General features: G+C 43.7%; 1 long non-coding RNA gene across 1 annotated transcript in view; it reads right to left on the bottom strand.

Annotated features, from left to right (window-relative positions):
* LOC138027000 (uncharacterized) overlaps window positions 1–1,478 on the bottom strand; it is a 48,537-nt gene extending 47,059 nt beyond the window's left edge. Inside the window, exons 1-2 of the long non-coding RNA XR_011127385.1 lie at window positions 1,113–1,478; window positions 167–289 (exon numbers count right to left, since the gene is read on the bottom strand). This is a non-coding gene — a long non-coding RNA (uncharacterized lncRNA). The remainder of the gene's footprint in view (window positions 1–166; window positions 290–1,112) is intronic.
* Window positions 1,479–2,500: the final 1,022 nt, after the last annotated feature.

Genomic DNA, 2,500 nt, shown 5'->3' with positions numbered 1-2,500 from the left:
CTTGAATGTGGAACATGTAGACGTAGTGATGTAACTTTAATCAAACTGTTTTGTAATAACAATAAATGCTACCTCATTGTTCGTGTTACGAGTAGTCTAACTCCCAGTAAGAAACAACGAAGTTTTAGTTTGCTACCATTTCATTGCAATTTATTGTTTAACCCACCTACGATTTGCGCCTCCAGTGTTCGCTGTTGAAATGGTTTCGCAGACCTCAGTTGTGTAGGATGGTCTCGTACATGGCTTGGACTCCCATCAATACATCCATGGCTCGAGTCTTCATAGACAACTGCAAGGCCGACGAGAAGAAAAAATTAACATGTTTGAACGACGAAAATCGTTCCTATACAGAATCAAATAGCGTAGTACCTGTGCCGCAGGATTACCAGGTTACATTTTCAACTCAGCCAAAACCCAAATACCGTTGGTGAATTTCACAGACTGGTAAAGCATATCCTGCGGAGAAACCAAACACTTATTACAGTGCTAAAACTGCAACCCTAACGAAAATCGAACCCGAGTAACTCAAACTCGCTTAACTCGCAAAAAAATTAATTAACTTGCCTGGCCTTGTACAGTCTGTTTGGCGATGATGAAGATGTTGTTACCTGAGAGTTTTGACTGAGCAACGATTAACAAAGGAAAAAGTTGTTAACTAGGGTGTCATCACCTGTAACCAAACCGTTCTATCTTCAGCTGAAAAGTAGTGGGTTTATTAAGCTACCCTGTGGCAGAGTAAAAATAATTTTAATTGTTTTTATAGTTATCCACGGTGCGCCTAAGAGCGCAACAGGAGTGCGTTTTCACATACGTCCGTGCATTCCGGATCCTTATGATGAACCCTGCGGCCATACAAGCCATGAACTTCACGCCCAGGAACTTCGCCTGCAATCAGCTTGACACTTCTCTAGGTGATTGAATACAACAAAAATATTTACAATTCAAGATTTTGGGTATTGAATCGAAAACTTTTAAGTTGTATCCATTTTAAACCAGAGTAGCAGCAAACTATGTCTGATTGTCCGCCTAGTTACTTCGAACTGTGTAATCTACCATAGAGTGAAATTATCAACGGGAGAACTGCCGCTTGCCACGTTGACAGCCAATCCTACCTGATGAAAAACTGACACCCGAGATTTGATTCTGCTCTTCAATCGCGGCTGCGTCTACACAACGATAAAATGAATCGACATGAAAAACTCGCTGGTGGATTGCTGAACCTCTTAGCGGCAGCCGTGGGACTTTCGCCCGTTAAAAGTGGGATGAAAATTTATGAGGTGGGTAAATGTCCGGTAATACGGGCAACATTTTCCTTCAGCTTGTCGCGCAACATCGGTACATTGCTAGTTGAAACCCTTTGTTGCGCGTATTGCATGCCGGGTGCGTGACCAACTTGCCTCGCAGCAAAATATACAGTTGCAAATTTGCCGAATCCTGCGAGCATGATTGGTCAGTCGTGTATAAACAAAGATGGCGGCTGCTCAACTCTCTCTTTCACTCTTCTTCTTTCTTTCTTTGCTACCTTTTCCTTTGGCTGCTTGTTTTTCGAAGGGAAATACGAGGTGTTCCTAGGACTACGATAGCCCTCGCGGTCTTTGTATAGGGCAAATTTATGACGTCTTGAGAGTTTGTGGGAGCTTCAAGCTCCTCTTCTCCGTCCGCCATTTTTTTTTTTAATTTGCCGCGCAGCCGCGCTTCGCTGACAGCCAATCACAAGCGTTGAATTCAAACTTGTTGCGAGGCAAGTTGAAGCTTCAGTGGTAATACGAGCAACAAAACTAAAATTTGTTGCAGAAAGTGGAAGTCGAGTCTACTTTTCGCAACACGACGCCTCAACTTGCAACACTATATTTTGCTGCGAGACAAGTTGGTCACGCATCCGGTATTACGCGCATCAGAAGGTTTCAGCTTGCATTGCAACAATGTTGCGAGACAAGTTGGCTCCATTACCAGACCTTAAAACGCATTTAAAACGTGAACCATACAAATCCAAGCGAATGTGTTGATTCTTACTCTGACCTCGATAGTTCAAAGGGTCGATGCACTGTACAAATCATTTTGTGATAGCGGAAACCCTACCACCACAAGTAAGACACGGCTTGGTTCCTTGTTTCTCTTCATGAAAAACACTGTATTTGGTGGGTGGGGAGGGAAAAGAGAAGTACAATCACCCTCCTTTAGAGAGGATGAAATTGGTCAAGACGCAATCCATTTTGTCCTATGCGAATTTTCGGCGACGTGGTTCACTCAGAGCTACATCCAAATGACCAAGTTATCGACGTCATAAATGACCGGCAAGAAAACTCTGCTCATCGTTTGAGCATCTGCCTTTTCACGTCAACAGGTTTCAACCAATAGCGTAGCACCATCCTCCCCTTATAAGCTAACACAACACGCAATTCCTCCATTTGCTCCGACGAAGGGCCACCGCTCGAAACGTCAGCTCATGTCTTTGAAACGCTACCCACGGGAAATTGACTCGGCGAGCTTTTCCCTTTGT

Source organism: Montipora capricornis, chromosome 12, assembly GCF_036669925.1.
Source record: "Montipora capricornis isolate CH-2021 chromosome 12, ASM3666992v2, whole genome shotgun sequence".
Classification (NCBI taxonomy): domain Eukaryota; kingdom Metazoa; phylum Cnidaria; class Anthozoa; order Scleractinia; family Acroporidae; genus Montipora; species Montipora capricornis.
This window is presented reverse-complemented; position numbering and strand designations above follow the sequence as displayed.